This window comes from Mus musculus, chromosome 13, assembly GCF_000001635.26.
Source record: "Mus musculus strain C57BL/6J chromosome 13, GRCm38.p6 C57BL/6J".
NCBI lineage: Eukaryota > Metazoa > Chordata > Mammalia > Rodentia > Muridae > Mus > Mus musculus.
This window is the reverse complement of record NC_000079.6, coordinates 96090198-96114201: the sequence shown is the minus strand read 5'-3', so window position 1 is coordinate 96114201 and position 24004 is coordinate 96090198. Positions and strand designations below refer to the sequence as shown.

At 42.3% G+C, this 24004-nt stretch overlaps 1 protein-coding gene and 1 pseudogene across 1 annotated transcript in view; both read left to right on the top strand.

Annotated features, from left to right (window-relative positions):
- Sv2c (synaptic vesicle glycoprotein 2c) overlaps window positions 1–24004 on the top strand; it is a 173135-nt gene that overhangs the window by 18376 nt on the left and 130755 nt on the right. The gene's annotated exons all lie outside the window — the stretch shown is intronic.
- On the top strand, window positions 9640–9739 carry Gm23955 (annotated as a pseudogene).

The window sequence follows — 24004 nt, the reverse complement described above, 5'->3', positions numbered from 1 at the left end:
AAATAGGTTTGGGTAGAGACTTGAAATATTCTTTTAAGAATGTAACAGGAGTTTCAACAAATTTGAAGCTGGGTGCTGCTGCGCATGCCTGTATTGTAAGCATTTGGGAAGCTGAAGCAGGAGGACTGGGAGATTAATTTCTGCCTGATCTACATAGCAAGTCTAGCCCAGCCTGAGGTTCACAATCAGGGGAAGCATGGGGGAAGCCAGGGAGAAAGAGGGAGATTCCAATCAACTTCAGTCAACAAGCCAGCCATCTCCCTTAGGCAAGGGATAGCCCACCATTAGGAAAGTAGGAGGGGAATAACGCAGCCTGTGGTCACAAAAGCATATGGATATGGGCGAAGTGTTCAAGGTCGGCATTCATTGATGCTGTGAGTCAGAGTGAGAGTCAAGTCCAAGCCATCCCCAGGCCCTCCGTGATTTGGAACACTTGCTTAAGGCAACGTTTCTCAGCCTCAGTACTGTTGACATCTGGGACCAGGTAATTCTTTGTGAAAACTGTTCTTTGAGTTGCAGGATGGGTAACACCTCTTGACCCTACCCATTAGATGTCTATTGGTCTTCCACTTCTTACAACCAAAAAAAAAAAAAATGTGAATAGACGCTGCCACATCTGAACTTGTGAACTTCTTTCTTTTGCTTATGCTGGTGTTGGGTCTGTATTAAGCTGGCTTCGCTTTATTAAGCTTCTTTGCATACCTTGGACCACTTGCTGGTCACACTCAGCATCACAGTCTGCAACTGCACAGGTTTTCCCACCCTTCAGAGATGCCCCAGATCATATATTCACCTGGGGTAGCCGGTGCTCAGGTTGGTGTATCCCAAATGCATTGGGCATGCGTGAAGTAGCTTCAGCCCTGACATCTGAAAGGTGGAGGTCCCAGCTTCATACTTTGAAGAGTCTTAGTCACCCTGTGGGAGAAAACTCACTTTCCATTGAGTGAAGGGAAGATGTGACACAAGAGATTGATCTACCCACCAACCTCAGGCTCAGGACTTTCAAACTCCTGTGCTGTTCTCTGTGGAGGAGACCAGTTCTCAGCTTCTAAGTGCTGGGCTGGTCTTCCCTGCCTGAGCCAAGCATCCTGCAGCTTGCATTTTTCAGCTTGGCCCTATCACTTAGCTCTACAAATGCTACCCAGGGTCCTCTCTCATCCTAGATCCTTTGGCAAGTAAAATTCAGGCTCCCTGAGTTGTGCTTGCTCCCTGTTCACTGTCCCCTAAGGTAGTTCACCTTCATAGTTTGAAAGGACTCGTCAAGATGGTGCCTGGCTGCAGCCCAGAGTCACATGAACTGGCATGTTCTTCTCTACTGCTGGCCTGACCTTCAGAGAAGTCACAGCAGGATGTTCAGCCAACTGTACTCAAGGCTGTGGGGTGGGGGCTTATCCTGAGGGCTGTACAGCTTCTTTCTTGTTCTCCAGGGCCACCAGGCTCTCCTCTGGAAGAGGTTTTGTTCCCTTCTACCAGCCAAAGCACCGTGCCTGGAGTTGTGTTCATCTTGGCTTTTCTGTTGATATTTCGTCTTTTTCTCAAAACTTTTTTTTTTTTGTGTTGAAAACAAATTTTAATATGAATTTTAATTCTCCACTAGAATATATGAGCTTATCTCAGTTTTGTGTAGCAGAGATACATTTTATTGTTTTCTCTTAATTTTGAGATTATAATATAATTACTTATTTCCCCTTCCCTTTCTCCCTCCAAACCCTCTCACATATGCCTTCTTGCTCTCTTTCAAATCTATGGCCTCTTTTTTTTCATTGATTGTTGTTCCATGTATGTAAGTGTATACTTTTATTAACCACAACCTGCTTGGCATGTCTAATGTTACTTGTGTGTATGTTTCCAGGGCTGACCAGAGAAAGCCATACTAGCCTTGCCTCCACCAGGCACCGAAGCTCTTTCTGGTTCTGTAGTAGAGTCTGATTAATCTTGTCCCCTCTCGTCTCAGTTTGATCACATGACAGTCTTCCCCGGAGTCTTTCCTAAGACTAGTAATAAAGCTCCTTACATTTAACTGAAACATATTAATATCAAAACAGAACTGCATTTGCATCAACATTTATTAGAAATCCCATCCTAAGGTAATCTAACAACAAAAAGAGCTATACTAGACTGCCTATTTCCCCCTGTAGACATGTGAAAGAATACTTTTAATTGTGGAATTGTTTAACCATCCAGCCACTAGGTCAAATATTATATATTGTTTGTTTGCTTGTTTGTTTTGTTTTTAAAATACTGTGGGGCTTAATAGAAGAGGAAGGATAGAAGGATCTGTGTCACCGGACACTTGTTTCTCTGTTTTCTCACAGCCTCAGCCCAGGCCTCCCTCACCAGAAACTTAAAACAATACAATAGTTTCCAGGCAAACACATCTGGTTAGTGTCTTTAATCCATTTTCTCACCTAAGTTATCTTGTAAAATTGAAAGCACCATATCAGCTTTGCTAAGGATCACTAGTGGCTCCACCCTCATGAGGAGCTCCACTGAACTTCCTGGGGTTCTGCTGGGAATCTGCTCCTGCCTCCTTTAGTCCTTCTTGCCTCTCTTGTCCTTACAGCAGCTCACTGAGACAATGCCCATTATCCTTCCTGCCTGATTAAAATGATGTTTTTCCTTTTCTTCCAGGGTTTGACTTAGGTGTCTTCCAATGTGTAGCTGAGGTACCATATCCTCAGCTTACTCATTCATCTTTTGTTGGGGTTCTTCAGGGTCCCCAGTAGATTCAGGATATGCTGAGCCTGAAACAAGTGGCTCATATTATATAAGCAAAGTGACTGACTCCAGAGAGCAAGCGCCACTGACATGAGACCACAGTGCTTCAACACTGGGTGTGTGTCTTCTTGTCTTAAACCAGGCTCTGTCCATAAGCCAACAGCCTCTTGGTGTTCTGTGCTGCTCTGTCAGCATCATAGACAGGAATTTGGCTTACGTAGTTTACTCGTAAGCTTATTGAGAGATGTTCAATAAATATCCTTTATTAATCCAACAGGAAACATGCCCTTGACTTTATGTATGAGGTCCTCATTGATGTGCATCTGTGATTCTCACCAGCTTAGGACTGTGAAGGCTTGACTTATCCTCTGCTTACAGCCAGCTTCCGGAAGCTTTAACATTTGGAAGAGCTAGATTTTTTTCCCATTAGTTTGCTTCATTAATATTCTATTAGACATTTACACAAATGCTTTTTGTTATAGCACCTGGTCTGCTTCACTGCTCCATTACCCATTCTGTTATAATGTCAAAGTCTGCAAAACCATACCGGGATCTCGGAGAAGGTAATGGAGTGTGTAATGATGCATAATTAAAACTGCTGAAATATTCAGCATGTTGTGTAATAGATTTCCAAAATGACAGTACCTTTGATCCATTATTTAACATTCTTCATTTAGTCTTTGTTCCTTTTTGTAGTTACTGTATTGAAAGATGGACAAAGGAAAAGAGAATCTTGTTATATTATTCATCTGCATTTGACTATTTCCAGTTTTGCAACTTTAGAAAATGACATTCTTCCTTGAGCATAAGATTTATGAAGCAATGTTTTGAGTAGTAGAATAGTGATATTCTCTTAAAATATTAGTGATTCTTAACTTTGTTTCAATAACAATTGTTACAAAGATATCAAAATTCTTTTTGTTCTGGTCTTGTTTAAGCTCTGGGTGTGTTACCATCATTACTTCTGGACATATATGGCTTTGCATGTCAACTTCTGATAAATAAATACAGGCCTCACACATGAGTGTTTGCCCTGCTATTACTATGCTAACTACTTATACAGGATTAAATTAGGATGTTAACTATAATAGCAAATATATATTGAATGCTCATTTAATTCTCATGATCTTTAAGAATAGTGCAATTAAAATTTTAATATAGATTGTACTAAACATTTGGGAATAAAAGTAGTGTCTATTTTAATGAAAGCATTTTTCAGAATTAAGAGAGAAGAACCATTCCCTATTCATTCATGGGACCAGTATTACTCTGATTTATAACAAGACAAAGGCATTACAAGAAAACAATGCTCCAGACTCAAATCCCTCTTTGCACAGACATACATGTCCTCAAACTTCTATTGTCATTTGAAGTAGGATCTCGCTGTGTATCTTGAGATCTCTTGAATTTGCTCTATAAGCTAAGCTTGACCTGGGGTTCTCAATGTCTTTGTTGCTGCCTTCTGGTTACTGGGATTATAAACCCACGGTGCTGCACATAGCCAGTGCTACCAGATTTAGTATTGAGATTTATGAGAAAGATTGGGGAGATGAACCAGTCAGTCAGGTTCCTACTACACTGCACAAGGACCAAAGTTTGGCTCTCCAGAACCCAGTATAAGAGCAGAGTAGGATAGCATGTATTTGTAATCTAAGTCCTGGTGGGACAGAGGCAGGTGGATCGCTGAAGTTAACTGGAGAGCTAGTGTAGCCATTTTGTGGTTTTCAGTTTCACAGTGAGACCCTATCTCAAAAAATAAAAAATAAAAAATAAAAAAATATAATAGAGTGGTGAGGGATTGAAGAAGACATTGAACATTGACCTCTGACCTCTGCATATACGTGCATAAGCATCTGCATATACATGCATATACCACACACACATACCCAAGACAACAACAAAAGAAATTAAGAAAGATAATCCATCATGCCCACATTTGTTTGGTTGAGCAAGGATTAGAGAGCAGAACCGGAAATCCTGGATTCATTCCCAGCCCAACACGGTGGCTCACAACTATCTATAACTCCAGTTCCAAAGGACACAGCATCCTCTTCTGACCTCTATAGGCATTAGGCACACACATGGTGTGCTTATATGCATGTGGGAAAAATACTCAAGTATATAATTTTTTAAAAATCCTTGCCAGGAGTAGAGGAGCACACCTTTAACCCCATCACCTACGAGGCAGAAACAGATGGATATCTGTGAGTTCTGGGCCAACCTGGCTACATAGTGCACTCCAGGATATCTGTGAATTCTGGGCTATCCTGGTCTGCATAATGTACTCCAGGACAGCTAGTACTACATGGTGAGACCTTGTCTCGAAAGAAGTCAAACAAAAATGTTAAAACTATTTTAATGGCAGTTACTTACTGAACACACATGGATATCAGAGGATAAGCTGTTGGGATTGGTTCTCTCCTCCTGCCATGTGGATCCCAGGGATCCAACTCAGGGTCACAGGCTTTACCTGCTAGGCCACTGTTGGGAATGTTAAATAAATTTTTTTTACACCACACACACACTCACACACATGCACACACATACCACAAACACGTGCATATGCGTGCACACACACACACACACACACACACACACACACGGACCAAAGATCCTTTAATTGTTTGTTTTCAGATTACTTCAAGTTTTATCGAATTATTGGTTTTCTATGTTGATACTTATCAGCAACTAATCTACTATTCCAGAACATGATCAGTAATGCACAGAGTAAACTCTTCCCTCAGCTTTGCTTGAGCAGATACACCCAGTGGAATGCCAGTTAGATGAATTTCCAATGGTCTATGTGTTCAGCAAAATATAGAAACTCCTCTGTGGGGTTTCAGGCTCTGAGGGCTGAAGCACAAATATGTAAATGCAATTTCTGGTCTCACTCAGCACAAAGAAGTCAAGACGGTAGCCCGTGGCTGAACTTGCTTAGGCTAATGTGCTGAGAAGTCAAGACGGTAGCCCGTGGCTGAGCTCGCTTAGGTTAATGGACTGTTCTGTGTTGATTCATGAGTATAATTCTTCTTGTTGCTACCCCCTTTTTAAAAGGAGTTTTATAATTCTGTCTTACTATTTATTTTAGATGCATATAACTAATTCTACGAAGTAATTGAAAGTCACAAATAATAACTAACAGTGAGATACAATTTAAGCATTTTTGTTCCAATTTGGCTTCCAGGATTTTAAGTTCCCATTAGCTTAGGAATCTGTTGTTGCTTTTCTATGAAAAACTAGGGGGCTTGTTTGTTTGTTTTGTTTTGTGTTTCTTTTTTTATTAGATATTTTCTTTATTTACATTTCAAATGCTATCCCAAAAATTCCCTATACCCTCTCCCCGCCCTGCTCCCCTACCCAGCCCTACCACTTCTTGGCCCTGGTGTTCCCCTGTACTGGGGCATATAAAGTTTGCAAGACCAAAGGTCTCTCTTCCCAATGATGGCCAACTAGGCCATCTTCTGCTACATATGCAGCTAGAGACACAAGCTCTGGGGGTACTGGTTAGTTCATATTGTTCCTCCTATAGGGTTGCAGACCCTGTCAGCTCCTTGGGTACTTTCTCTAGATCCTCTATTGGGGTCCCTGTGTTCCATCCAATAGCTGACTGTGAGCATCCACTTCTGTATTTGTCAGGCACTGGCATAGCCTCACATGAGACAGCTATATCAGGGACGAGGGTGCTTTTCTAGAGCATAACATAGCAGTTTCAGTTTCATCCTTGGCTAATCATCAAAATTCTCAGAAGTACCTAATAACAAATGCAGTTTTCACAGCATCCTTGTTTTTACTTTATGTTCTGTGATTTTTTTTAAATATTGCAAATATTAGCTTGCTTTATAAATTTTAATTTAAGAGAAAACAGAAAACTCAATGAGGTCTCACATATGTGTCTGGGTGTCTAAAATCTGCACTGACTTTTTTTTCCAGATTTATGAAATTTCTCCTTTACCTCTAGAAAAAGTAGACTAAGACTAACCACCTACTTTTAATCATTTATGGACATTTTACTGGAATGCAAAGTTATGTTCATTTCCAAGACTGCTTTAACTCACTTGCAGTTATCATATTAAAAGTCTGCCGAGGGGCTATCTGCAGGTAACAGTATGTAAAAGGTTGCAAGTTTGTGAAGACCATTAACTGTGCTGATGTCTGTCAGGGCTGGCCACGGAGCTAACCAAGCTGAAATGCTTGGCCAGCCTGACTCAGGAACAAACAAGGACTGAATTTCCTCAGGTATGTACTTAGTGAAGGAATTGAAGCTAAATCCAGAGGACAATTCTCAGGATCCATCTGTCTTCTCCAGCCAGCAACAGTGCTAATGATGAAGGTATTATCTCTCTGCCTCAAACCTACCGTCATATACTCTGTTTGTCATGAGGGAAAGGGTAGTCACAGACTAGATTCCTGAGATGGTTCCCAGTTAGGCTTGGCCAAAAGGAGATTGGAGAGATACAGAGAGGCTAGGGGAGGGAGAAGGCTTCACTTTCTCATTTGCTTCCTGTGGGCTTCTGTTCTGTTGTGGTTCTCAGGAGTAACATGCCTTAGAAAATCTCTACTGTCGCAATGGTGGTATCCTTTTGCTTCAGCACAAAATTTCAGATTTTATTTTGCAAGACAATTGAAAAATTGCCTGTGTGCATTGAATGGTATCCTCATAAAAACCCATTTTCCTAGGGCTCCAGAATATGACTTTATTTGTAAATAGGGCCTTTGCAGTCAAAATAGTTATATGTGATTATACAGGGACAGGGGAGGTCTTAAGTCCAGTGATTCATGTCACTTACAGGAAGACTATGTGAAGGAGAGGCGGAGACTGGAATAACAGATCATCAGTCAAGAAATGCCAGAAATTATGAGCAACTTCGGGTCAGAAGGGAAGCACAGAAGTGTTTTCTCCACAGGGCCCCCAGGAGGGTGTGGCCTTGCTGACACCCTGACTTCCTGTTTCTAGCTCTCAAACTATGTAAGGATAAATTTCTGTTATTTTAAGCCATGAGACTTGTGATAATTTTATGGTGGCCTTAAAGAATGAAAATACTGCCTTACACTGGCCCATCACCGCCTCAAGGAGATGTCGATCAGGGATCTAAAACTCCTCTCAGAGTCTCTTTTTGGTTCCGCAGACCAGCAGAGAGCATTTGATTTTTTGGTAGTCTGATTTTCAGGTCTATGGGCCCTCCCTGTAAACTTGGGTAAGAACTAAAATTCCTCATCTTTGCTCTGCCACCCCCTCCCTGAACTTGGGAGGCAGTTTAGTCACTTTTCTGGCAGTTGCCACCTTTATGATGCCTTGGACTTCTCTTTCGTTTTTTTGTTAGCTGTTGACTTGACCCTTATTTACATTAAATTCCCTCCTTTTGGTTTCTCGTCTAGAGCCTAACTACTGCATACCTCTTCCTTAGGTCTTCACATGAATTCCCAGGGATGTCACGTTCTTTGTTTTTCTTTTCCACATAGATCCCTTCTTGCTTGGTTTTGGGGCATATCCTCTTCACCCACTCCACCTCTTAGCCTTCATGAGTCAGGCTGTAACCCTCTCTTCTCTTGTCTCCTTTCTCCCTCTGTCTTCTCTTTTCTTCCCTTGACTTTTCTTGTGATGATTCCATTCATTGTTATGTCTTTAAAATCCAGGGATGGGCATCCACTTGGCACCCACTTCTCCCTAAGCTATAGAATAGATGCAAAAGCCAAACTTCTAAGCCTTCTCTATACCTCATACCAATTCCCACTACTTTATTATCCTTCCTCTACTCTGTGGATAGAAAACACACACTCTAATTTCTCCCTTTCTTCTCAGTCTCCATCAAACAGTTCTTGTGCCTTTAGCTTTAAATTATAACCAGAATACGACCACTTCCCATCATGTCTACTGCCTTCCCCAACAATTGTCTGATAGCTTGAAGTACCAAAGCTTTTAATGTCTCTGTTCCTAACTTTGTCCTTCTAGGATGCAGAGTACAGGCTGAGCACTGCCTGGAGTGGAGTCTGATCACATCTCTTCTCTGTTTAGGACTCTGTAAGAGCCCAAATTCTTAGGAGAATGACAGGCTTCACAGGACCCTACCCCTTACTGCCTTTGGGAGGTCACCGTCTGCTATCCCTTTTGTTGCTCTCGTCCAACGTCACTGCTGGATCCTCTCTATTCCTCTGATACACCATGTGTCAGCCTCGCTGAGGGATTCTGTTCTCCAATCCTGCTTCGGGCGTTCTTGTTCCCTTTATCCTTTCAAATGACTCTTTCCTCCTGTAAGTCTCGACTCAGTAAGCCCTAATTGAATTATCTGATTATAGCTACATCCAGGTCACTCCCTAGGTCTCATTGCCTTTATTCATTTTTTTCCTTTTAACAGTACAGCTCACCTTCAGCAAACTATGCTCTTCTTTTCACGTTTTTCTTTGTTTGTTAGCATGCATGCTCCATGAAGCCGGGGATCTTTCTTGTTGTAACCCAAGTGTTTAAAGTACCTGACACAAAATCAAAGTCTATAAGTACATACCCAATGGTGAAAAAATAAAGACATTCAAAGATGAACAAGGGCTCAAGAGATATGCTGAACCCTTGAATTAATGTACACTCCCACCAAATGAAGACACAAATGAAGACACTGACTAAGTAGTCGAATGGAAAAATAAATAACTCTAATATTTAACTTCTTAGGAAAATCAGTGAGCATTGAAATGATTAACACATTTGGAAACTTCTTCAAGAGTAAAATGGGACTGTAAAATCAATCATTTGGCTTAATTCTGGCAGTGGACAGTGGTACAATCTTGTTTCTTTTGTCAATCCATCAGTGGACTGACCCAGAGTCAGATTTTACAGAATCACAATCCAAATAGAACAAGTAAAGAGTCGTTTCCAAGTGGTGCGTGCATTCGGCACTGTGTTGAGTGGGGAGGAATTGATTATATATGTGCGTGCTTGAAGCACATGTACCAACCTGGTGTGACACAGAGAAGATTAGCATAGTTACCATACAAGGATGGCATGCAAATTGGAGAAGCAGTCCATATTTTAATATAATTATAATTAAATAAGAAAGAAGGAATTGAGAATTGATTGCATGAAATATATGAAGAATACTTAAGGAACCCTTAAAAGGATCCATTTTCTCAGTAGAATTAAATTATGTAGAGTTCTCTTAAAGACTAGGGTTTTTTTTTTATTTTATTTATTTATTTTTTTTTTGATAAAGCATCTTGTGAAATTCTAGCTTGTCTGGAACTCACTATGTAGAACAGACTGGCCTCAAACTTGCATCAATCCTCCTGCCTCTGCCTCCCGAATGCTGGCATTATAGGCATGTGCCACCACACGTAGCTAAAATATTTTGTTTTTAAAGCCAGTAAAACATCTACAGATCCTTTTAAACTTTACAGACAACCAAAATATGTAAGAATCACATCTGAAGAAAAGGTCATTCACACTTAGTTTATACAACAAAGTAGGAAAATGTTAAAGCTATTTGTTCTTCATATGCTTTGTAGAGCTCAAGAAACCTTTCTGGGATGGATGCTGGCCCACTTGATTGACAGGTGGAAAGTCGACAAATGATCAGAAGATGAGAAAGCAGCATTAGGATGTTTTAATATTTAGGGTTTTAAAAATTCTTGTTTTTTTTTAAATAACAACAAAGACAGATGATTAAAGTTATGTTACTGTTCCAGAGATGAAATGGGAAGGATGTCTTCCACATAAGAAAAAAAAGAGGACAGATGTACTAATAAAAATATGGAAACAGAGAGATGGAGGGATGGAGACGAGGCAAGATTAGACAGGGATCACGCGTGCAAAAGCCACTCTCAAGAAGTATATTAGGTTTATGTGAAGTTCCTGTGCCCAGGGCCTCTTCACATTCTGCTCTTCACTGTGTTTGTGCTAGATGGTTTTATGGCAACTTGGCCCAGGCTGGAGTCATCTGAGAGGAGGGAACCTCCATTTAAAAAATAATGTCTCCGTAAGATTGGGCTGTAGGCAAGCCTGTAAGACATTTTCTTAATTAAGGATTGATGTGTGAGGACCCAGGCCATTGTGTGTGGTTGCATCCCTAAGCTGGTGGTCCTGGGTTGTGTAAGAGAGCAGACTGAGCAAATCATGATGAGCAAGCCAGGGAGCAGCCCCCTCCACGGCCTCTGCATCAGATCCTGCCTCCAGGTTCCTGCCCTGCTTAAGTTCCTGTCCTGACTTTGACTGAAGCTTAAGCCAAGTAAACCCTTTCCCTTTTCAATTTGTTTTTTTTCAATCACAGTAATGAAAGTCCTAACTAAGACAGTATCCTCTTCTACGGAGTGAGATGTTTACATTTTATAGAAAAAAAAATTGTTTCCCTTGGGTTGCCATGTTAGCACTTAACCTTTCCGGGTAAGAAAGACTGTAGTTTGGTTTCTGGCCAAAGCCTCTCATTATGCTTTGCTATTAGACCTGGGGATCACATGGATACAAAATCGGAGTCCAACATTCCCATCCCACATCGAAAGGAGATGAATTGCTAATTTAGTTAATTGTGGCTTTTTGTTTTAAGTAGACTTATCATTTGTTCCGCATAAAGAGGGATTGGCTGACCTTTGTGCTGTCTCTTGGATTAGCTGAGGGTTCCCTGCTAACTGGCAAAGGATGTGAGCGCATGCTGTCCTACCCTTTATCCCTTGATGGTCCTTGTGAATTTATGATTATGGAATCAACTAAATTTTTGTCCTCGTGAGTAGAATATTCAAAATGGCAGTCTACTGGAGAATCAATTTCCAAAGTGTAACTGGTTATAATGTTATTATATATAACTGACACTTAAGCTTTCAACGATGGGGTACAAAAAAAAACAGAAGTCAAGGAGAATGCTAGGATTGTTTCCATTCATGCTCATAAATAGTGTGTTCTCTTTTTTAAAAGTTGTGTGTGTGTGTGTGTGTGTGTGTGTACATGCATCACATGTATATGCATCTTTTCTGTGTCTGCTGAAGTCATGCATATGTAAGTGCCAGCAAATGCCGCTGCAGTTACAGGTGGTTGTGAGCACTTGATGTGGGTGTTGGGAACTGAATTCAGGTCCTCTGGAGAGCAGCAAGTGTCTTTGAGACTGGAAGGACCCTTAAATCTCATTTTGGAGATCTGTCAGAACCTGCATACAGGATAACACTGGTGACATAAATTACAAGCTTAGTCAAATGTGAATTAATTTCATGTAGTCACTTCTCTTTAAGATTTTTGTGGGTTGAACAGTCTCACCAGTACTCGAATTGACATCCAAACCCCCAATATCTATGAATATGACCTTGTTTGGAAATAGGATCTTTGTACAGGTAGTCAATTTAAGTGGCAGCTGTTAAGGTGGAGTACTAAACTAGTCCATCTGGTAGCCTTGCAGGAAACTTGGGCACAGACATAGGAAGCAAGTCATAAGAGCTGTGGTGGAAAGTAGAACTGCACAGAGACAAACAAGGAATGCTGGGACCCAGGAGTACCACAGCATGCTGGAAATGCCAAGGGGAGATGCTCTATGGGTTTCAGAAGGAACTATGCCACTCCAATACTGTTAGCATTTCAAAAGTTCTGAGAAGGCCAGCAAATAGGATTTATCTTTGCCTGATAGTGTCTTTGCCTGACGTTGTTTATTTTTCTTTGTTTAACAAGTGGTTTGATGATATGTTCACGTTCTTTTAGGTGCTAGGATTTAGATGCAAATGACCCAGAGAGAGAGTCTTGCTTGTCGTGAGGGTTATCGTGTGGGGTAAGTCAGACAATGAACAGTTAATTCTGTGTACTGTGTTGTCAGAGTAGGTACTGATCAAGGGTACTGCTCAGTACCCTTGGTGATGTAGGGGTGCTATGGCCTGTGGCTCTATGTGGTGCCACTTTTAGCTTGTATTTATTTATTTATTTATTTATTTATTTATTTATTTATTTATTCTTGGAAAGTGAACTTTATATGTAGCTGAAGACGATCTTTCCTGGGTCTGCCTCCCAGAAAAAAAGTTGGGAAGGGGTCTCCAGCAGTGAACCCGGGTGAAGAACATCCCAAAAAGATGGAATAGCAAGCACAAAGACTCTGAGGCATAAGGGGGGTTGGCATGTCAAAGGTCAGTATGGCTACATAGAGAGAAGCCAATGGTGGACAGTGAAACTGGGAAGCTGTATCAGGTCACGTGGGGCCAGGAGCACGGGAAGGAAACCCCTCAGGAGCCTACAGAGGGGAGGAATGTCTTCTGTCCTGTGATTGGAAGGATTTCTGTGACTTATGTGTGGAGAGGAGACACCAAAGGGCCAAAGATAGGACCTCGTCCACAAAGAGGATGCCCTCAGAGTGTTCAGCTGACACGTGATGTTATTTAAGGCAAGTGACTTGCTCAGAGATCGGGAGAAGGTGCCAGACATTTTCTGGATGTCTTAGCTGCAACTTCTTCCTTTTTGTTTAAGAAACACTTCTAAGGTTTTTTTGTTTGTGATGAATCTTCGGAAGTATTCCTGTATATGATCAGTTGCCAATCATGTCTTTCTGTTGGTCAGGAATGAGCTTTTCTGGGGTCCAATTTGCAGTGGATTTGGAGACCCCAAAGCTAACAAAAACCATCTTAGTTTTGGGGCATGTGGTCAAAGGTGAATGATACTTGGCTCTAGAAACAGGATAGTCCCAGTATCCAGCATGGGTGTGTGTGAAAGACTCAGACTAGGTTTGGGTTGTAGGCTTTGTGGTTTACTTCAAATCTATATTGAATTCTTGTTACATGTTTTCATTAGCCAGTGAGCACCTCTATTTGTCTACCCTTGGGCTAATTATCTCAATTTAGGCCCTATCCACTCCATAGTATCAGCGTTTAGCTCCTGGGGTACTGCAAGGCGATTGACTGTAGTGTGTTCCCACAGGAAGTAACATCCCTGGATGAAAAGCACCCAGAGACCTTTATTTCACTTCTGTGTGCTTACAGTTGTGGGTGGTTTGCACCCACTGCATAGCAGACCAATTTGCTGCATGCAGTGAGCTTTGAGATCGTCTCAGGCATTAAGAATCCAAGATCAGAGCCGGGCATGGTGGCGCACGCCTTTAATCCCAGCACTCGGGAGGCAGAGGCAGGCGGATTTCTGAGTTCGAGGTCAGCCTGGTCTACAAAGTGAGTTCCAGGACAGCCAGGACTATACAGAGAAACCCTGTCTCGAAAAACAAAAACAAAAAAGAATCCAAGACGAACCAAAACATTGCCCCTTCCCTTATCGAACTTGGAATCCATCCATGTGTTTGGATGGCTTCTGACTTTCCTTGTGACTCTGGGAGCAAGTCAGTTCTCATATACTGATGTGATATTCAGTAGCCCAGGTAGAGGGCCCTCAGTGCAGAAGTACGTCCTGTCCTCCAAAATCCAACCTTCAGAGCCAACCTCTGAGCTTAAGCATTTGCAACTTACACTACTTGTTCAATTTTGTAATTGAGAAAGAAATATCTCAGAGGAGGGAGAAGCACTCTGTCTTTTCTTTACATCTTGTGAATGAGTTAGCTCAGCAGCTCTTGTCTCCCGAGAGAGTAAAGATTTTACTAGAAAATAGAAATGAGAGTGTTTTTTTTTACAGTATTCCTTTAACATCTTACATTGTTCTTCCTATTACACACACACACACACACACACACATTCAAGCACATATGCACATACATGCAGGAGAGAGAGAGAGAGAGAGAGAGAGAGAGAGAGAGAGAGAGAGAGAGAGAGAGAGAGAGAGAGACAGAGAGAGATAGAGAGAAGGAAAGAGAGAGAGAGATCCTTGAAGTGAAGACCTGCCTCTCCAGGCCCGTTTCTCAGCCCACAGGACTGCTGTGCACCCACTAAACCCTGAACACACAGAGCATAGAGTCTTGTGCTGGTGCAGAATTCTTGCTTTTTCCAAGCTCTGTGGGGAACTTGTGCATCAATAACCTTCTTGGTCCCAAAGCTGCTTCTCCCTAGAGCCATAGAGTATCTATGGCGATGTTTGGGGAGGCTCTGGCCCCTCCTTTCTGGAGACCACAAGCTAGGGAAACATGGCATTGGGTATTCCACAGGGACAGTGCTCTGGGGATTTTGTCTCTGTGCTCAGGTGTGGCCCAAGTAAACACAGGCAGCTGCATTTGTGGCCACTTTCAGGAACCTGGCAAAATGAAACATTTACCAAGTAAAAGTTAGACAAAGCAAAAGGAAACCATGAGATACTGAGGGGGAAAAAAGCACACCAGCTCACCTGTTGAAATTCCTGGGGCTTAACTGGGGTCTGGGGAGGTTCTTGCCGTCAATCAGGGTGATGCAAAGGAGGCAGAGGTGATTCTCTGGCTATGCTTTCACATTGCACCAAATCTCTACAAAGTTGCCAACCACATGACCCTGGTTCCTGCAGCAGGATGGACAGACAAACTAGAAACACACATGCCTATTAGGGTTTTCCTTTGTGGGCTAAACCTTGGCAGACACGGCAGTGGTAAATGATGGAGAGAGTGAGTCTCAGCCCCTTGACATCCAGCTATGCTCTTAGGGTGGGGCAGGGCACAGCCAACCTAGCCAGTTATCGGTCTTTCCATTCTGGAAAGAAAACTTCAGCATCACTGCTAAGTGATAAGTTCTGACTACAAGCTACACTCTTCCATTCTTTAATACCGAGTCAACTGGCATTCACCAGCTAGAAGATCCTGTTGGCCAAGTGTGGCCTTTCTGTTTTAGTCTTAAATCACTCTTCTTGCCCATTTCGAGTTAGTGCTGTCAGGCTAATACGGACAAAAGCAGTGCTGGGGCCCACGTGTGTATCTGACTCCTAAACAAGACCACCATTTATGTCTACAACGTAGCTCATTTCAAGATGTTTGAGGTGCCTGTTTCTCAAGGGATGCTGAGTTCTTATAAGGAATGGGGAGCACCTATTGTACTGAGGAAATAGACAGGACGTATTACTGCTTTTAGTTTTTCATCTTTAAGTCAATGAGTATTTAGCTGGCTCTATAGCAACCTTTAAACATACAAGGTAGACATATCTAATTTATAGATGATGTGTTGTTTTTTTTAAAAACAAAACCCCAAACATTCCATTTTACCAGTAAAGACTAAGGAGCCAGAAACTGTGGTGAACGCCTGCTAGCTCAGAGAGGCAGAGAAATCATCCAGCTGACCTTCCTCCTCAGCCGACACCCCAAAAGGATGTTTGCCTTCTCCACACTATCTCCAAAACCCCTAAAATTGAATGCCCCTCCCTTCCACTTCCCGTGTGTCTCTCTATTCATCCTCCTGACTCCCTCTTACTCTCTGTGGGTTTTTTTTCCCCATGTTCACTTCCTGTCAACTGGTTGCTTGCTCCACCTCTTGACCTGTGGTTGACTTTATTTAATCCTGTTGACAATAAACTGGAAACTCTTGAATTAAAGGTGTGTACTAGGGCTGAGCTACACCACAACTAGAAACAGGATTTCCGGTAAGTAACACAATCTCAGGGTTCTCAGTGCCATGAAGTATCCTGTAACCGTGGAATTAATTTGTTTTCCTTCTACTTCTCTTTATTCCCTTAAAAATAGGGAATAAACTCTTTAAGCCCTCACGTTTCTTACCCTCTAGCCCTCCTTCTCTCTCTCCCTTCCCCCTCTCTCCACATGGCCATGGCCAGCCTCTCTCTTTCTACCTTCTTTCTTTCTCTCTGCCTTTCTACAATAAAGCTCTAAAACCATTTTAAAAAATAGGGAATAAAGGACTCCAGTCTTATCCGGGTGTTTATGGAGCAGCTACTGGGCACAGCCGGATTTTTATTTTTTGATTGCTTTGACTTTTTATCCTCCTTCCTCTAGTTTGCCTCTAAGGACATTAAACACACAGAAGTCATTGATTCATTTCAACTTGGTTGTAGTCACAATAAACATGTCTACAAATGTCAAAGGGCAGAGCTAATGGGATCAAGGAAAGATACCGTATCTCCAATGACTGGGTGAAGCTAGCCCTAAAGGAAACCCTTGTTTTGCGCCACTGAGCTATACTCTTCTAGATCTCATCACTTCCTGCTTATGGTTTACCCTCTCAGGGCTCAGGGCTTAAGAGCTTGATCCCTAGCACTCCGTCAGGAAGTGGTGGAGTGTGAGTGGAATTACATTGCAATGGCACTGCCCTCAAAGGATTAATGCTGGTCTCATGAAAGGACTTGACACTCACAGCAGTGAGTTATCAGAAATAGAGCAAGTCTGGCTCCTCTCTGGTCTTTGGCTTACTGACTTACTGTGGAATCTCTTCTGCATGCAGCCATCTTCCTCCCTGCTTCTTTGCCATATTGTGTCTTGGCTAAAGGGGGGGGGGGCTTGTCAGAGGTGGAACAAAGAGAACTGCATGATCTTGGGCTTTTAGCCTCTGAAACTCTAAGCTAAACTCTAAGTGTTATTGAGTAGACAGGCTACAGTATTTTCAGTATTTTGCTATAGCAATGGAAAACGAACTGATGTATTTCTGTACTCTGCTCATCTAAGACTCAAGCACAAGGCTCTTCCCATAACCTTCAAAGTCCCCAATGCTTTGTCCCTAGTCACTTCATTGATTCTCCCCCGCCCCTGACTCTATTTGGCTACCCGCCTTCTCTGACTTTCCCCAATGGACAGCCCTCGTTCTTGCATGCTGTTCTGTGTCTGAGCCCCTGGGTAGCAGCATGACTTATCCCCTAGCTGGAGTCAGCTCTTATTCAAGCTCACCTTCCAATCAGCACTCTCTGGACCACGCCTCCTATAGTTCCTCCTCCTCCACTGGGCAACCCTGATTGATGTCTTTGGGCAGCCACTAGCTATGTGTAGTCATTATGTTTCAAAGTGACAACTCAGATATAGAACACCAACATGGAAGTTCCACGGAGCAGTGCTGCTCTGAGTTCCCACCCTGCCTTGTTTTTATTTCTAGGACTAACTGCTGCATGGATGTATGTTCTTTTTTTTTCCCCCATTGTGATGACTGAGAAAGAAATTCTATGCAACCAGAGGTTTAATGTGTCTTGTTCAGTCTCTGATTTTCAGCTCCTAAAATAATGCCTGATAAATATCACCAGTCCCTAATAAATACGGTGTGAAGAATCTTTTATTCACTGTGGAAATAAATGAGCGTCATGAAGGGAAGCCTACTGCTTTTCCCCACCCCGGCTACATACCAGGCTTCCTGAAGGGAACTCAGCTCCTGACTTTGCCCACTGTGTTCCCCTTATGTGATTTTGGGGTCCCAATGGAAGAGGCATATTCACAGATGTCCCTTTTCAAGCCTGGCAATCCCTCAATGTGGGGAAACCCTCTGTGAGAATGTCATTGGTCATTCAATGGAAGTGAATGTTTTTCTACTCTTCACGAATAGGAGTTGCTTGTGGTTGAATTTTTTTCTTTCTTTCTTTTATCTGAGTATTCTTCATAATGTAAACTATTTGAATTCTTCTTGGGCATCTGGCTTTCCCCAAAGGGTCATAAGATGTTACTGGTGACTTGGGGACTGAATCTAGGAGTACTGAATGCTCTGTGGGCTCTACTGAAGATGTCCTAGGTCTGTTTGCCAGTTCTTCCTGCAGAGCAGTATCTGTGAACATGGTGTTCTCAGACTTTCCTTGCTGAATTATCCTCTCATAAGTCTGACTCAGTCTTTGCAGACCACCTCATCTGCTCCTTGATGGATGTTTCCATAGATGCCGATGTTCCACAGGAGACAGCTATCAGCTGTCTGATGTGTCTGACAGGAACAAGAGCTTGTGGCCAGAGTATATGTCAGCCACCAGACGCTCTGATGTGTCTGATGGGAACAAGAGCTTGTGGCCAAAGTATATGCCAGCTACCAGACCCTCTGATGTGTCTGACAGGGACAAGCGCTTGTGGCCAGAGTATGTGTCATAGTCTGAGAAACCAGTAAGCAAATATACAAATCAATATAAAAATCTTAAATACATGTATTATGTATGTATATGCTTTGTTTACTAAATAATTGGCACAGTAAAGAACTATATAAATACCACTGAGTAGAATTAATGAAAGCTTGGATAATATATTTATATGCATTGAGTGAGTTGACTATCAGACTTGAGTTCTGCAATTAATTTTTAAACTTAGTGCAACATTAATGGAGAATTCTTTAAAAAATGGCTAAGCAACTCTAAGGCTTATTTAGAAGAGAATGCAGATGAAAATAATAAAAATATACATGAAAAGGATGAGCCATGAGGGGAGCGTGCACTGGTTTAAAATATAGCAAAGGGTAAAAGATCAAGCAAGTCCAGCTCACCGCAGACGGCCATCGTTGAGGCAGAATAGGGGTCTGAAGAGGCGTGAACACCTGTAAGAACTTTCTTTCTTGCCACGGGGATGTTTTCATAACTGTTTCTGAAATATTTAGTAGCTAGCCCTACCTCATACAGTATACAAAAATAAGTACAGAGCTAAATATTCAACAACCAAGCAAAAACTAGTTCTACTACAGACACATATTTTAGAAGCTCAACAGGACCCTAATAAATTTGCTAATAAGACAGAAAATACTAACAGAGAACCTACCTAAGTAGATTACATAAAGTGATTTATAATAGCTATTCATGGCAAAAATTCATTGTGGATAAGGCAATCTGAGAAAAATATTTATGGCACACACACAAAGGCTTCTGTTCCTCTTAAAATTCAGTAAGCAAAAGACTGTGTTAGTGTCTTGTGTCTGCCTACCAGATTGCTACAAATTGAGTGATTTGAAATTTATCTTCTCTCTGCTCTAGAGGCCAGAATCCGAGCATGGAGATATTAGCAGAACCACAGCCTCTCTAAGAGAGATGCCTTCCTTGTCCCTCAGGGTGGGTGGCTCTGGGACCCCTTGGCATCTGGTTGTTGCTGCAATCTGGACTGGTTCCCTTCCGTGTCTTTTCTGTCCGCTCTCACAAGGACTGTTGTCCCTAGATCTTCGACATACCCGCATAGTCCAGGGAGATTTATCTCAATATTTTAACACAATTACTTACCTTTTTCAGCTAAGATATCATTTATATATCTTATAAATAGTGGCTAAAACACAGACATGTCTTTCTGGAAGGGACCACTAAACCTACTGTCAACCCAAAATGGGAATGGCACAGGATAAACATTTCATGAGAAACATTCAATTTAACCAGAGGTCACATGCCACTTAACATGCTAAAGCATGCTTTTCACATGCCACTTAACATTGCTAAAGCATGATTTTCATTCGTCCCAGCTGCCAATTTCCGGTATAGGTGAAAACAAAGGAAATTAGAGCATCCTTCTAACCTTCCCATATGACAATGAGATGATTTTAAAATTACCAAAATTCTGTTTTCCTTTTGGCCTCAGGAATTCTCAGCACATGTTGCTAATAATAATAATTAAAAACAAAAAAACAAACAAACAAAAAAATCAAAAAACGCCTAATTGCCCAATGGCAGGAGTCAGGTCAGATAAATTAAAGCCCAAAGTAAATTAAAGTGGCAGAATAATATTGAAAAGCTAGAAAAGTTGCAATATCAAAGCAAATATGAAAGCATCCACCTGGACTGAATGCATTTCCAGTCTGCTCTCCCCAGCTCTATACCCTAGTCCATGCCCTGGGTTATATTTCAAAATACTGATCAAAATGACTGATCCCTGAAGGACAAAGAAATCCTCAGGGAATGTAACGAAAAGGAGGACATGCAAGCTTGGGGACTGAGACTGTTGTAAGATTGTAACCAGGGTGTGGTTAACAAGCAGACTGGGAGACGGGAAAACACCGTCCACCTCTACCTGGTAGAAGGACAGCCGATAGCTCTCCACCAGTTATCCAAGATGAAAACCCCAAGTCTTACAGCTTTGTGATTAGAGCTGTTAGTGAAATATTAGAAGCTGAGCCTGGGAATGTTTTCTCTAACACAAGCGTCTGCAAGGACATCCCATCACCCACTAGAGAAGGGACGTTACTATTTATCAGGTAGCTCCTGCAAAGGCCACTGTCCACTCATGCGAGAATGAAACCAAACAGCCACTCTGTTGTTATAGAAGCTCACAGCTTCCTAGTGTTACCTTGGGGGTTTGCTGGAGATCCACAAGTGACATTCGGAGAACCACTGTTCTAGAAGGTGCCCTGACAGCCAAAACAAACAACACAAGCCATGAAGTCCTGTATGACTTGAGAGAGCCACTGACACCAGTGGGGAATTCCACACTGGAAGAGTTAGAGATGCTAACGTGATCTGAGCTGGGCTTCAAGTACACACGTGCAGTGACTAGCTCCATGCTCCGTGCTCCATGCTCCGTGCTCCCTGCTCCATGCTCTGTGCTCTCTGCTCCCTACTCCTTGCTCCCTGCTCCGTGCTCCATGCTCCATGCTCCGTGCTCCACTCTTGCTCCTCTGCACAGTATAAGTATTCAAAGTTGAACACTTTTAAGGATAAGGATCTCCAGGTTGTAGAAACATACATGATTCTGTGCATATGTGTGCAAGAGAGTGTGTGCACACACACGCAAGAGACACAAAGAGAGAGAAACAGAAAGAGACACACAGAGATTGATTCTATATAATTTTAAATAATTTTTCCAGGATATCTTCTAGGAGCTAATATCTTCTCTTTTTTTAGAGGGCACGGAGAAGTGTCGGGGTAGATTTGGGAAGAGTTGGGGGAGAAAGAGAGAGTATGATCAAAATACATATTATAAAATTATCAAGGATTTAATAAAATATATTTAAAATTCTTGTTTCTGATATATTTATTGTAATAAAATAAACGTAATAAACATTTAATCATCTTTAACTGCACACTCAGACTATTATACAACTATGATCAGCATCTTTCTTCATACTCCTTCACTTTGTAGAAATAAGAACTCGTCATGCTTCTAGTAGCCACTCTCCATTCTCCCCACCTCTGGGAACTAAGTTCTTTCCTGATAATCCCCTCTGCACAATCCCTGCATAGCAGGCATTTGTGAGAAGTCCAGTTGATCCCCAGGCTCCTGGCATGGCTCTCTCCCTTTTTTATTAGGTATTTTCCTCATTTACATTTCCAATGCTATCCCAAAAGTCCCCCATACCCCCCGCACTCCCCTACCCACCCACCCCCACTCTCCTACCCACCCACTCCCCCTTTTTGGCCCTGGCGTTCCCCTGTACTGGGGCATATAAAGTTTGCAAGTCCAATGGGCCTCTCTTTCCAGTGATGGCCGACTAGGCCATCTTTTGATACATATGCAGCTAGAGTCAAGAGTTCCGGGGTACTGGTTAGTTCATAATGTTGTTCCACCTATAGGGTTGCAGATCCCTTTAGCTCCTTGGGTACTTTCTCTAGCTCCTCCATTGGGGGCCCTGTGATCCATCCAATAGCTGACTGTGAGCATCCACTTCTGTGTTTGCTAGGCCCCGGCATGGTTCTCTCCTTTAACAAAGATTCATTTCCAGCACAGGCTCACAGTTTCACTAAAAGGTAGTTGATCCGCTGCTTAAACTGGTGAGCTCCAGAGTGGGACTGCCTGGCTTGATATCTGGCCTGGCATTTGCTGGGTAGAAAACAGACTAGCTGCTGTTATGGGCACCAGTATGCAACGAGTGCACCGTGTTTTTAAGTCTATGTAAAGGCAGATATGAGAAAGATGTGCTGCCCCAGAATCTGAAATGCACGTACAATGTTTAGCTTTTAATAACAGCTGTGTATTCCTCTATCCCAGGAACTGTTTATAGTATAGCTGATGAGGGATACAAGAGAGGGAAAGACTGAGAGTGGAGGCTCTGTGAAGAAGCAGAAACTTATCTATCTATCTATCTATCTATCTATCTATCTATCTATCTATCTATCTATCTATCTCTGATATGTGTGTGTGTGTGTGTGTGTGTGTGTGTGTTCATGCATGTGTGTGATAGGAACTTGTGTGAAGCAACTTTAAAATACTATGTGGCATTACTAGGTATATGCTATTTTGTGAACCACCGAAAGAGGAAATGTGTTTGGGAGGCGCAAGTATGTGCACGAACACACACACACACACACACACACACACACACACACACACACACACAGAGAGAGAGAGTCATACATCACATGTCTTGCCAAGATAATACTCATTGATATATACAGGTTATCTTTTCTATATTTGTGCAAAATGTGCCTATCATTTAATAGAGAAGATGTCATTTGATGTAAAGTTATTTGTTTTAATTGTCACCTCTGAAAATGTAGTTTTAGTCAGCTAGGAGCTCTGTGGCTCAGCATGATGATCAGGGCATTTACACAGGAGCGTGAGGACTGCCTATAGCTCTGTGTCAGTGTCTTTGCCCAGCCTGTTCAGAATCTGATCTCCAGTCCTGCCAATGCAGGAAAGATGACAGCACGCTCTCTGGAGGAGATGCTTTCCTGTGCGGCCAGCACAGGCTTGGATACCTCTCTCTGTGCTCTCCCAGACTTCCTCTGTGCCTTGTTTCCGTCATCTGCCTGTTCTTTTCAAAGACTGCCCCACAGTGCTGAAGCTGCTATCACCTCTGTGCAGAGAGATGAAAGCACCTGTATTTCAGGGTCACCCATAGGTGCCCTTAGCTGACACTTGACAGGGGTGGCAGTGTGAAAGCTTGGGTGGAGACATCACTAAATGTCTGGCATCTTCCTGAAAGACCGTACTGAGGTCTTAGCTTACATCGTGCATGACCAAGTCTTCTGCTCATTACGGCCCTCCCTGACCTTTGACCCTTATTCTTTCCTAAAAGATGTGCATCTGACTCCTGATGGGAGGCTCTGCCTCTAGGCAACGTGATTTCATAGATGTCAAATTCTGTCCTAAAAACAGTGTAAACTGCAAGTCGTTTAACCCTCGCTACAATACCGAATCACCGCTGTCATCTCACAGCAAAAGAGTAAGAAAGGACCTCACGGGCCCCATGGAGATTGTGGAATTTTCAAGGCTTTGCCTAGGTTCCTGTCCTCCTGATCACAATATCGTATTTAACTTCATCATACTATCTTTAGAAAGACAGGCACTGTATTGTGATCATTTCTCTGAAAAAACAAGACTGCACTTGGGAATCACTGTTCATTTAAAGGCATCACTGGTGAAAGATATCATTAGTACCTCCAACTTCTTTTACTGTAAAGCCACAGCATTAACTCAGAGGAGAGGTGGTAAACAAGTTTAGTTCAGGGAGGAAAAGACTAGAAAGCAGACTGGAGCACCTACTCAGATCCTAGTGGGAGCACCGGGTGAGTTGGATGAGGCTAAGGCACAAACCCTGGCCTTAGACCCATCTGAGAGAGCCCCAGTTTCTGTGACAAATCCTATGGCCCTGGACATGTTAATCCCTTTATGCTCTGGTACTCTCTTATGAAAGA